Raw genomic sequence first — 12,871 nt, 5'->3', positions numbered from 1 at the left:
TTCTACTACTGCTATAACCACATCATCATCCGTGGTCCCTTTGCCTCAAAAAACTCAGCACACCAATGCTTGAGGAATGTTACATAATTCTACAATGTCTTTGATTTTGCCATGTCTGCTGTTTGCAGTATCAAATCAATCTATCAACTGTGAACTGCTCTCCACAGGTACATCCCTGAAACTGGTAGCTGCAGAATAACCAAGGCTTAGATGAGATTGTAAGTGGTAATACAGTAAGGCACAACAGGCGACCCCATATAACAGCAATTTGGGCAATATAAATTCACCCTCACAGCATTCATAAATCATTTCTGAATATCTGGATAATGGGGTCATTACCATATCTATCATAAAACCCTGTATTTAGACATGAACTAATTATCATGACTATATTGTGGCTTCATATCAGTATTTGCAGGACCCTTAACCCTTTCAGGCCTGTGCATCAATTTCAGTGGTCTACATGATGCAAATTTTTGTGCCTGGTGACAGCAGATTCCATCCTTGTAGTCTTGATTCCAGTAATTCTGTTTCTGTGTTTGGCAAACCTAAATCTCTGACCAGTTCTTTTAGCTCAGATTGAGTTATCAGATCAGGCTTACTCAATGTAAAGGGTTCAAAATCTGTATCAGTATCATTTTCTGTTCCTGGCTGTGTATCATGGCATCTTCATTGGCCTCCTCTAGACTCTGATGGCTTTGGCATTGGAGGACTATCGTCATGCAGTCTCATGGCAAAGGGAGATTAGGGTATTCAATGGTTTTCCTGATTTTAGCAGAGAAACCAGACACCATTGGTCAAACAGAAATGGCAGTCTGTCAATGATCCTTCCGCTCTTGCCATATCATCGGGACTTTGAACAGCATTGACATCCGAGTATCTTTGAGCCAAGCTTTAAAATTGGCTGCGCAAACTGTGAGGAGCCCAGGCTACATCTTGGTCACCAGTTACGCTCCTTCTTTGAGATTTAAGTGTATACTTGCCACAAATATAACAAAGTACTGCAGTTGTTGCAACATATGAAAGACATTTTGCTATCACAAATACAATTACTTTATTATAATGAGTACACACAATATGCTATGCACGCAGATCATGCGCATCAGCGTGATCACAAAGTGATCAACGTGATCACATATAAACATAATGCTTAGAATGGTGTAGGCAATGCTTTTTATAGCCTTTCTAAAACCTGTCTTGCCATGTAGCATCTGCCTTGCCTAAGCATGCCCAGGCACGCCTGGATAAAATAGCTTATATAGTGGGCAACATTTTAATTAACTTGAGTTAGTAATTGAAATAACAAATATAGGTGATTTAAAAATAAATGGTGTGTGATAGGGAAATTTTATGGTGATTTTCATGATTAGCAGTCTAAAATCCATAAATTTACACCCAAAAGTAATCAGGAAGCAAAATCTTTATTGTTCAGTATCACTCTAACAAGTTTCCCAGAATCAGATTTTCTGATTTTGAAACACAATGCCCAGTGTGGAAACCTGCCATGCATAAACTGACTAAAACTTTTTCTTTATGTTATCACAGTGACTAAACTTCAAAAGTACTTCAATGCCGATAAACTTCATGAAAGTGAAGCAAAGGGCAATATATAATAAAAATTTTTTATTTTTCTTTCTTTCCTGAAGGGACATACCAATTTTGTGAAGTTTGCTTTCCTAGTGTCGACATTGCAACTTGTTTTTTTCCACACGCAAATACCGTGACTTGCGTAAGGATTCTAAATGTCAAATAAATAGCTACAGTTAATGAATATCCATTTCTAGTTGACTACTCTCAAATTAATTGAAAAATATTGATTCTGAGAAAGAAAGAGAAATGCAAAAACTCTGGAAAAGTAAAAGGAGCTTGCAGCTGGCAAAATTACACAAAACAATTTTGTTTTAATCATTAATCAGCCAAAATACCATGGTGGCTATTGTGGCAAAAAGGAAATACAATAGGAGTTGAGGATCCCTGGCAAAATATCAGTGTAAAAATAAAGCGAGCCTTTAACCTTTACTGACTGCTTCGTACTTTTTCAGCAAGTGCTAAGTGTCGACACTGACAGCCAAACTGGTATGAAATATTTCATTTCACAAAATATATTTTTCACTACAGTACCTCTTCCAAATGAACTTTTGAGAGCAGTTTCTTTATCCTACCTCAATATATCTACGACCACAATAAAAAGAATTACGAACTATCCATTCTCCAGTAATCTAAACTTACAATATTCATAGTCTGTGATGGTTTCAACATAAATAAATTTGTCTTCAAAGCATATTTTAAAAAAGCTTTCAATCATATCCTTTTAGAAACTGCGTCCTGTTGTAACATGAAGAAATAAAAATAGAAATGCAAACTTCTGTTGGCCCCTGGAGCAACACAAAACGGTTGATGCATGGAGAAGAGTCATGGGCGCTGTGCTTGGCGGGTGACAGGGAGAGGAAGCAATGCCCATTTCTTTCTCAAAGTTCAATAGTTGCTGTACTTCAATGTATTAGATACCACTGAACTGGCCTTCAACAAGGCAAAGATGTAGAAACCATGTGGATAGAATTAAGAAACTGCAAGATTAAAAAAAGCCATAATAGGACTTAAGTACAGGCCTCTGAACAGTAGCCAGGTTGTGGGGTACAAATTACAATGGGATACAGAGAAGGCATGTAAAATGGGCAATGTTACGAAGGACACAAGTGATTTCAATGCAAAAGTAAATTGTTAAAATCATTTTGATACTGGATAGCAAAAGAAGAAATTTGTAGAATGCCTACGAGATGGCTTTTATGTTTGAGCCCACTGTAGAAAAGGCAATTCTGAGTGCTATGTTATGAAAGCAGATTTGAATTGGGAGCTTAAGGTAAAGGAATCCTCAGCAGGCAGTGATCATAATATATCATAATTCATCCTGCAGTTTGAGAGGGAGAAACTAAAATCAGATATATCAGTGTTACAGAGGAAGCACGGGAATTACAGAAGCATGAGACAGGGGCGGGTCAAAGTAGATTGGAAAGGGACACCAGCAGGGATGGTGGTACAGCAGCAAAGGATGAAGATTCTGAGAGTAATTCAGAAGGCACAGAATCAGTTTATCCCAAAGATGCATTCTAAAGGGAGGCAGCAAAAGAAGTCAAATACAACATAAAAGCAAAAGAGAGGACATATAATATAGAAAATATTAGAGGGGAAGCCAAACGACTGGGAAGCTTTAAAGACCAACAAAAGGCATCTTTAAAAAAATAAGAGAAAAGATGAAATATGAAAGTAAGCAAGCCAATAATATAAAAGATGATACCAAAGGTTTTTCTGATATATAAAAAGTAAAAGAAGCAAGAATAGATATCCACCACTAGAAAATGATGCTGGTGTCTTAAAATGGCAGACAAACAGAATAAGTATTCTGCAAACACCAGGAAATCTGCAGATGCTGGAATTTTAAGCAACACACATAAAAGTTGCTGGTGAACGCAGCAGGCCAGGCAGCAACTTTTATAAGTATTCTACATCAGTTTTACTGTGGAAGACACCAGCAGCAGGCCAGAAATTAGACAGTGCCAGGGGGCAGAATTGAGAGTAGTCGCGATTAATAAGGAGAAGGTGCTATGGAAGCTAAAAGGTCTGAAGGTAGTTAAGTCACTGGATCAGGTTGACTACACCCTAGAGTCCTGAAAGAAGTAGCTGAAGAGATTGTTGAGGCATTAGTAATGACCTTTCAAGAATCCCTAGATTCTGGAATGATTCCAGAGGACTGGAAAATTGAAAATATCATTCCACTCTTTAAGGAAGGGAAGGAGGCAAAATGCAGGAAATTATAGGCCAGTTAGCTTGATTTCAGTGGTTGAAAGTCCATTATTAAGGATGAGGTTTTTGGGTACTTCAATGGCAAAATCAGCATGGTTTCCTTAAGGGAAATTTTGCCTGACAAATTTGTTTGAATTTTTTGAGGAAATAAAAAGCAGGATTAGCAAAGCAGAGTCAGTAAATATTCTTTACTTAGACTTTCAAAAGCTATTGACTAGATGCTGCTAAACAAGATAACAGCTCATGGCATTACAGAAAAAGAGAGGAATAAAGGAGGCCTTTTCTGGTTGGCTACCAGTCACTAGTGGTGTTCCGTAAGGGTCATTGTTGGGACCACTGTTTTTCAGATTATATCAAAATGATATGGATAGCAAAATTGATGACTTTGTTGCTAAATTTGCAGATGATACAAAGATAGGTGGAGAAGCAGGTAGTATTGAGGAAGCAGGAAGTCTGCAGAAGGACTTAGATTAGGAGAATTGGCAAAGAAGTGACAGATGGAATACAGTGTAGGGAAATGTATATTCATGCACTTTAGATAAAGGAATAAAAATAAAGGAAGGCAATGTTAGCATTTATCTTGAGAATAAAAAGCAAGGATCTAATGCTGAAGCTTTACAAAGTGTTGGTCAGACAGCACTTGGAATATCGTGAGCAGCTTTAGGCCCCATATCCAAGAAAGGATGTGCTGGTTTTGGAGAAGGTCCAGAGGAGAATGATCCACGGAATGAAAGGGTTAACAATGGGTCTGGACCTGTAATCGCTGGAGTTCAGAAGAATAAGAGGAAATCTCATTGAAACCCACCAAATATTAAGGGGCCTAGATAGAGTGGACATGGATCAGATATTTCCAACAGTGGAGAGTTTAGCTTTAGAGGACACAGCTTCAAAATAGAAGGACATCCCTTTCAAACAGATACAGGAGGAATTTGTTTAGCCAGAGGGTGGCAAGTCTTTGGAATTCTGAATTTAGACTTCTATGGAGGCCAAGTCATTGGGTATATCTAAATCAACAAGTTGATAGATTATTAACTAGTAAAAGTGTCAAAGTTTATTAGGATAAGGCAGGAGAATAGAGTTGAGAGAGTAGAATCCATCAGAGACCACCACCGTCCAGTTCATGCTCTCTTCTTGCTGCAGCCATCAGGAAAAAGGTACAGAAGCCTCAGGACTCACACTGCCAGGTTCAGGAACAGTTACTACTCTTCAACCAACAGACTTTTGAACCAGTGAGGATAACTTCATTCAACCACATTTGCCCCATCACTGAAATGTACCCACAATCTATGGACTCACTTTCAAGGACTATTCCGCTCGTGTTCTTGATATTTATTGCTCATTTGTTTTTTTTTTATTTTGTATTTGCACAGTTTGTTGTTTTTTCCACATCGACTGTCCACCATGTTAGGTGTTAGGTGTGGTCTTTCATTGATTCTAACATGGTTCTTGGATTTACTAAGTATTCTTGTAATAAAATGAATCTTAGGGCTATATATTGTGACATATTGTACTTTTTTATTATTAATTATTTATGCAACACCAACAAATTACATTCAATACAACCAGTTGCCAATTACATTTGACTGTTTAACCCAGCGAACCCCCAACCTTCACATATTGTACTTTGATAATAAATTTACTTTGAACTTGAACTTCGAAATCAGCCATGATTGAATGGCCTAATTTTGCTCTTTTGTCTAATGGCCTTAAATCACTAGAATCTAACAGATTTGGAGAGTTTTCTCAAGTTAGAAAGAAATTTCTGTCCCAAATGACCTACCCTTCATTGTGAAACTTGTGAACCCTGGTTCTAAACTCCTTCACCAAGGAAATAATCTCCCTACTTCATACCAAATTACTTGAGTATTATGTAAATATGTATTAAGAAAACATATGCTTTGTAAACCAAATATAACTCATCTTCATTTTCATCTATAACAACTTGAGTACAGGTAGTACCTTTAGATGTTCAGAGGAACAGAACAGTCAAAAGCAATATTTGGTAGTAGTATTTTGCAGATGCTGGAAATCCAAGCAACATACACAAAACGCTGGAAGAACCCAGCAGGCCAGACATCACCTACGGAAAAGAATGGAGAAAAAAGGACGAGCAGTCAGAGTAAGAAGGTGGGGGAGGAGAGTAGGAAGCAAGTGGTGATAGGTGAAACCGGGGAGGGAGGGAGGGGAGACGTGAAGAGCTGGGAAGAAAAAGATACAGGGATGGAGAGGAGAAACCTGATAGGACAGGACAGAAGGCCATGAAAGAAAGAAAAGGGGGAGGAGCACCAGAGGGAGGTGATGGGTGGGTAAGGAGATAAGTTGAGAGGGGGAAATGGGAATGTGGAATGGTGAAGGAGAGGTGGGAGGGGGAGCATTACCGGAAGTTCAAGAAATCGATGTTCATGCCATCAGGTTGGAGGCTACCCAGATGGAATACAAGGTGATGCTCCTCCAACCCAACTGTGACCATATCACAGCAGTACAGAAGGCCATGGAATGACATGTTGGAATGGGAATGGGAAGTGGAATTAAAATGGATGGGCACTGGGAGATCCTGCTTTTTCAGGCGGACAGAGTGTAGGCGCTTGGCGAAGCGATCTCCCAGTCTACATCGGGTCCCACCGATATACAGGAGGCCGCACCAAGGAACACTGGGGACAGTAGATAACCCCAATAGAGTCACAGGTGAAGTGTTGTCTCATCTGGAAGGACTGTTTAGGGCCCTGAAAGGTAGTGAAGGAGGAGGTGGAGGTGGAGATGGTGGAAGTTACGGAGAATTATGTATTGAATGCAAAGGCCGAAGGGGCGATAGGTGAGGACAAGAGGAACTCAATCCCTGCTGAGGTGGCAAGAGGATGGAATGAGGGCAGAAATGGAAGAGATGCAGTTGAGGGCAGCGTTGATATTGGAGGAAGGGAAGCCCCTTTCTTTGAAAGAGGACATCTTAGTTCGGAGATGAAAAGCATCATCCTGAGAGCAGATGTGGTGGAGGGGGAGGAATTGAGAGAAGGGGGATGGCGTTTTTACAAGTAATTGGGTGGGAAGAGGTATAGTCCAGGTAGTTGTAAGAGTCAGCATCTAACAAAATAGATAGTTGACATTTCAGGCTGAGACCCTTCTTCATGACTAAGAAAGAAGGGGGAAGATGCCAGAATAAAAAGGTGGGGTGGGAGGGGAAGGAGGCTAGCTGGAAGGTAATAGGTGAAGTCAGGCAGGTGGGAAAGGTTAAGGGATAGAGAAGAAGGAATCTGATAGGAGAGGAGAGTGGGCCATAGGAGAAAGGGAGGGAGGAGGGGACCCATGAGAAAGTAATAGGCAGGTGAGAATAGGTTTGTACCCATTTCAAAAGGGCAACTATTATACCAGTGCCCAAGAATAATGTGGGCTGCCTAAACGACCATCATTCAGTAGCACTCAGATCTAAGGTGATGAAATGCTTTGAGAGGTTGGTCAAGGTTGGAATCAAATCCTGCCTCAGCAAGGACCTGGACCGAATGCGATCTCAATGCCTCTTCACATGGCCTTAGTTCACCTAGACAATGCAAACACCCATGTTAGGATGATGTTCATTGACTACAGCTCAGCATTTACTACCACCATTCCTACAGTCATGATCAAAAAGCTACAGAACCTGGGCCTCTGAACCTCCCTCTGCAATTGGATCCTCGACTTCTGAATCGGAAGACCACAATCTGTGTAGATTGGTAATAACATCTCCTCCTCGGTGACAATCAACGCTGGCACACCACAGGAATGCGTGCTTAGCCTACTGCTCTGCTCTCTCTATACCCACAACTGAGTGGCTAGGCAGAGCTCAAATGCTATCTATAAGTTTGCTGATGATACAACCATTGTTGGCAAGATCTCAGATGGAGACAAGAGGGTGTACAGGAGCGAGATATACCAGCTAGTTGAGTGGTGTCACAGCAACAACCTTGCACAAGATCTCAGTAATACAAAAGAGCTGATTGTGGACTTCAGAAAGGGCAAGATGAAGGAACACCAACCAATCCTCATAGGGAATCAGAAGAGGAGACAGTGAGCAATTTCAAGTTCCTGGGTGTCAATATCTCTGGTGCCAACATATTGATGCAGCTACAAAGAAGGAGAACATTCTGACAGGCTGCATTACTGTCCAGTATGGGGGAGGCTACTGCACAGGATCAAAAGAAGCTACAGAAAGTTGTAAAATTAGTCACCTCGATCATGGGCACTAGTCTCTGTAGTATCCAAGACATCTTCAAGGAGCGGTGCCTCAGAAAAGCAGTGTCCATTATTAAGGACCCCTATCACCCAGGACATGTCCTCTTCTCATTGTTACAATCAGGAAGGAGGTACAGAAGCCTGAAGGCACACTCAGCAATTCAGGAACAGCTTCTTCCCCTCTGCCATCCGATTCCAAAATGAACATTGAAGCTATGAAAACTACCTCACTTTTTAAAAAAATTATCTCTGTTTTTGCACTACTATCTTTAATTTAACTATTTAATATACTTACGGTAAATCTTTTTTTTCTATATTTATCATGAATTGCATTGTACTGTTGCTGCTAAGTTAACAAATTTCACAACATATGCCAGTGATATTAAACCTGATTCTGATTCTGATCGGGGTGGGGGTGACAAGTTACTATGTTAAGAGATCACCTAGGTGCATTTACTTATTACGCACGCATTATGGTTTAGTGACTTCAAATCTGATACATAAACAGATGTAGTGAAGTTTCTGCAACATTATTTATACAATTCAATCCTGATTCACCTTTTACTGTGTAAGTATTTGCATTTTCATAAAGAGAACTAAAACAAATAAAAATCAAAACATGCTTGCATGTTGGATTGCACACAATAACAACTTTTCACCAGTGGACAGAAATGGAGCTACTAATATTACAATTTCTGATTTTACTTCATTTATGTCACGATCCACACAGCAAAAGGAAATAAACACAGTGACTGAAATATTCACAATCACCAATTCCTTTTGGATCTCTAAGAAACTGGCCTCAATTTTCACACAGAATAATTGACACACGAAACCATACAGTTTAACCAGGGACCACAGTGGAGAGATTAAGTGGAAAAAATTGTAGAACAAAAGTGTGAAAGATTTTTTAAAAAGTGATGCAGGATTGTTTGCAGATAAGGGTAAGTATTTGACCACCCTGCTACAGGAATAATGCTATTAAGATGGAAAGAGTACAGAGTACTCTTTCTGAACTCAAGGGATTATATAATGGAGCGAAGCTGAACAGACTTTATTCAATGAAGGATTGGAGAATGGAGGCGAATCCAGTCTTTTTGTAGAAGTTGGAGAATAAGGAACTGGAGGGCATAGGTTTAAGGTGAGAGGGGAGAGATTTAATAGGAATCAGAGGGGCAGATTTTTCACCCAGAGGTAGTCTGTTTATGAAATGAGCTGAGGAAGTGGTTAGGCTGGTACATTAACAACATTTAAAATACACTTGAACAGATAGGAAAGGATTGGAGCAGGGGTTCCCAACCTGGGATCCATAGATCCCCTGCTTAATGGTTTTGGTCCATGGCATAAAAAAAGGTTGGAAGCCCCTGGTTTAGAGTGTTGTGGCCAAGTAACAGGCAAATATGATTGGCTGCAATGGGTGTTGTGGTTGGCATGAATCAGTTGGGTCAAAGGGCCTAGTTCCATGCTCCATCACAGCGGTCCCCAACCTCCGGGCTGTGGACCGGTACCGGGCCGCGAGGAAACGATATGATTTGGCGATATGAATCAGCTGCACCTTTCTTCATTCCTTGTCATGCCCACTGTTGAGCTTGAACGCAAGCGAGGTCATTACGCATGCGTCATCCATGTCAGCGCGGGAAGGAGATCAACTCCTCGAGCTTGTAAATGACGGCGGGCTGAAGAGTATGTTTGACATAACATCTCTGCCGGCATTCTGGATCAAAGTCAAGGCTAAATATCCTGAGATAGCCACGAAAGCAGTGAAAACTTTGCTTCCATTTCCAACATATCCCTGCAATGAATGCAACAAAAACTAAATTGCGGAATAGACTGGACATACGGAACCCATTCGAGTATCGCTGTCTCCCATCACCCCTCAATAGGACAGACTTGTTGCAGGAAAACAAGTATTCAGCCCAGGGTTCCCACTGATTCAGCGATATTGGTGCGTTGCAATGATTTTATATGTTCATATGAGGAAAATATGCACTGTGTGTTTAATATCCGAACGTTACTTAAAATGTTATGATGCTATTCACTTATGTGACTTATATAACCATATAACAATTACAGCACGGAAACAGGCCATCTCTGCCCTTCTAGTCTGTGCCGAACGCTACTCTCAACTCGTCCCACTGACCTGCACTCAGCCCATAACCCTCCATTCCTTTCCTGTTCATATAGCTGTCCAGTTTAACTTTAAATGATAATATCAAGCCTGCTACTGGAAGTTCGTTCAACACTTACTTCAAGCTCCTCTGATAATTGACTTATCGCTATATTCATGCGAGGAAAATATGAGCTGTGTGTTTAATATTAAATTAGTCAGATAAACCCTTTTAGAAACGAAATTGAGTGTATTAGCCACTTATCACCTATATTCCAGTCGTGATTAACACAACCCCCCGCCCCCGAACAGAATCGCCAAAAACGATTTGCAGAAAAATATCCGTACGTGCATGCATGCCCAAGTCACGCATTGGGCACTGGTGCCCGCGCAAGTCTTCATAGTCATTGTAGTATTTCTCGGGGTAAACACAACGTATTTGACTGCTACTCTTGTCCATTGGCAACCATCCCCCCCACCTCTGCGCACCCCCCTCCCCGGACGGCCGGTCCGCAAGAATATTGTCAATACGAAATCTGTCCGCAGTGCTAAAAAGGTTGGGGACACCTGCTCTATCACCTTTGTCAACATATTTCTTCCAGAAACAAACAGTTCTCGACACCCAAAGTCAAAATACGTTCACATACAGCTGAGAAGCATTAATTGCTTCAGCCATCTTAAATCTCATTTGATTTAGTAACAGTGATGCATTTTATATTTAATCAAATCAATGTAAACAATTTCAATCATGTAATTGTATATACAAGCTGAAAGTCAGAGCAAAATCTCAGTATATAAAACCAGTCAAAAATTGCATCATATTTCACGGGAATCAATACTAGTAAAAACATACTGTGACAGAAACGGAAATAACTATTAATACCAGTTCAATTCCCTTTGCTTGATAAATCCACATAAAATTATTTTAAAAAGTTCCAAGTTCAAAGTAAATTTATTATTAAAGTACATACATGACAACACATACAAACCTGAGATTCATTTTCTTGTGGGAGTACTTAGTAAATCTAAGAATTATAATAGAATCAATGAAAAACAGCACCCAACAGGACAGACAAATGATCTATGTACAAAAGTCAACTGTGCAAGTAAAAAGGAGAAAAGATAATAATAATAAATTTCAAGGACATGGTGATGAAAGTGAGTCTATAGGTTGTAAAAACAGTTCAGTGATGGGACAACTGAAGTTGAATGAAGTTATCCCCACTGGTTCAAGAGCCTGATGGTTGAGGGATAATAACTGTTTCTGAAGCTGGGTGGTGTGAGTCCTGAGGCTCCTGTACCTTCTTCCTGATGGCAGCAGTGAGAAGAGAGCATGACCTGGGTGGTGGGGTTCCCTGATGACGGATGCTGCTTTCTTGCAACAGTATGTGCTCAATAGTGGGAAGGGCTTTACCCGTGATGTATTGGGGCTATACCCACTACTTTTTGTAGGATTTTTCATTCAAGGGCATTGGTGCTATGATGTAACCAGTCAATAAACTCTCCACCACACAGCTATACAAGTTTGTCAAAGTTTTAAATGTCATGTTAAATCCTCGCAAACTCTCAAGGAAGTAGAGGCACTGCCGTGCTTTCTTCATAATTGCACTTACGTGCTGGTCCCAGGACAGGTCCTCTGAGATGATAATAATGAGGAATTTAAAGTTGCTAACCTCTCTCCATCTCTGATCCCCCAATGAGAACTGGCTCATGGACTTCTGGTTTCCTCTTCCTGAAGTCAATAATCAGCTCCTTGGTCTGGTTGACATTGAGAGTTAATTACTGTGGCACCACTCAGCCAGATTTTCTGTCTCCCTCCTATATACTATATATTGATTCATGACCTCATTTGATTCAGCCAATCACAGTATCGTCAGCAAATTTAAATACAGAATTGGAGCTGTGCTTAGCCACAGTCATATGTGTAAAGCAAGTAGAGCAGCGGTTAAGCACGTGGCCTCCTGGTGCACCTGTGCTAATGGAGATTGTGGAAGAGATGCCATTGCCAATCCGAATTGACTGGGGTCTGCTAGTGATGGAATCGAGGATCCAATTGCACAATGATGCATTGAGGCCAAGGTCTTGATGTTTATTGATTAGTTTTGAAGGGCTGATAGTATTGAATGCTGAGTTGTAGTCAATAAAGAACATCCTGATGTCTGCATCTTTGCTCTCCAGATGTTCCAGTGTTGACTGAAAAGCCAATGAAATGGTATCTGCTGTGGACCTGTTACGCTGGTAGGCAAATTGGAGCAGATCCAAGTCACTTGTGAGACAGAAATTGACGTTTCATCATCAACCTCTCAAAACACTTCACAGTGGTTCTAAGCGCTACTGAACAATAATCATTGAGGCAGGTTACCATGTTCTTCTTAGGCACTGATATAGCTAAAGCCTGCTCAAAACAGGTAGGTACCTCAGACCGTCCAAATGAGAGGTAAAAGAAATCAATGAACATTCCAGCATAGGTCTTTCGTACTCAGCCAGGTACTCAATCTAGGCCTGATGTTTTCAGTGAGTTCACCCTTCTGAATATGCTCTCACGTTGGCCTCAGAGGCCGAAATCATATGATCATAGGAAGCTGTGGAAGTTCGTGAAGATTCCTCCATGTATTGATGGTCAAAGTGAGCATAGAAGGCATTGAACTCTTCTGGGGGCGAAGCTCTGTTATCACCAGTGTCACTTGATTTCACACTGTAAGAGGTAATATCATTCAAGCTCTGCCACGGTGATTCACATTCAGTCTGGCATTACCAATT

At 40.6% G+C, this 12,871-nt stretch overlaps 1 protein-coding gene across 6 annotated transcripts in view; it reads right to left on the bottom strand.

Annotated features, from left to right (window-relative positions):
• The window catches only part of LOC140185802 (arginyl-tRNA--protein transferase 1), a 180,602-nt gene that overhangs the window by 99,442 nt on the left and 68,289 nt on the right, over positions 1-12,871 (bottom strand). The window lies entirely within an intron of this gene.

This window comes from Mobula birostris, chromosome 21 (assembly GCF_030028105.1).
Source record: "Mobula birostris isolate sMobBir1 chromosome 21, sMobBir1.hap1, whole genome shotgun sequence".
Taxonomy (NCBI): domain Eukaryota; kingdom Metazoa; phylum Chordata; class Chondrichthyes; order Myliobatiformes; family Myliobatidae; genus Mobula; species Mobula birostris.
Note: the sequence above shows the minus strand (reverse complement) of the source record. Positions and strands in the feature narration are given on the sequence as shown.